The sequence below is a fragment of the Crocodylus porosus genome, unplaced genomic scaffold (assembly GCF_001723895.1).
Source record: "Crocodylus porosus isolate Cpor-Errol unplaced genomic scaffold, CroPor_comp1, whole genome shotgun sequence".
In the NCBI taxonomy this organism is placed as follows: domain Eukaryota; kingdom Metazoa; phylum Chordata; order Crocodylia; family Crocodylidae; genus Crocodylus; species Crocodylus porosus.
In genome coordinates this window covers 39,944,547-39,945,587 of record NW_017728948.1, presented here as the reverse complement: position 1 = coordinate 39,945,587, position 1,041 = coordinate 39,944,547, and positions in this window count along the sequence as shown.

Here is a 1,041-nt window from a genome sequence, read left to right as displayed (position 1 = left end):
TGTGGCTCCTCCTAGCTCCTCAATCCCACCTTTCTCTCTCTGCACCCAAACTTACTTAGACTGGGATCTCATCATTAGCAAAAGTCTGTAAAACCAGCACCTGACCTATAGTCGCATGGCTTAAAATAAAATGAATAATTGTAGATTAGATTTTAGGAATTTCTTTAGTGTTCTGTGAAGAGGAGGATTCAAGTGATGAATCACTAAGTTAAACTGGGTGGTGATTTTTTACCCAATCAAATCTCCTGAACTTCTACTGTAATGTCTGCATGAACCTGAATGTACAGATTGTCATTCTCTAATGATGGTTACTCTCTAATATACTCCTTAAGTGTTCTAATTTCAAAACTATGGGCTATTCTGGGGTAACAGATCTGTGTCTCCCAGATTACAGGTGAGTTCCTTAATCGTGAGATTTTGCTCTATTCAGCACTGGTGAGGCCACATCTAGAGTAAGGTGTTCAGTTTTGGTTCCTCACTACAGAAAGGATGTGGACAAATTGGAAAGCCCACTGAAAGGCAACAAGTAGGGTGGATTTGTGCTATGTAGCTCTAACCATCTATAGCAGGCATTATTTTTATTCATAATAGCCTTATATCCTTAAATTACCAAGCCTCTTCAAAATACATGCTCAGCAGAGTGCCTGTGCACCACACTAATAGTTAAAGTTGTGCCAAAATCAGTAGTTGGCCATGAGAGTATTGTCATGTGTCTTGCAAATATAGGCCATAGTGGTATTTCCTGTGTAATAGTTGTCAGCAGGTGAGGAGTTATGTCAATATCTAGAAGTAGAATTAACTGAAGCATATGATTCAGTGTTTTTCAAGTCCTAAAAATATTTATTTTCAAAGAATTATAAATATTAAGATATATAAAAATACCTTGATTATAAATATCTTTTATTGTGTGCACTGTTTTGGTTCAGTCAAATACAAAGGGAAAATCAACAAAATTTAACTTTGATATTCTTCTAAAGTGAACCAACATTATACAGTCTGATAGAATGACTTTTATATGATTATGATGAGAGTTATGTTTGC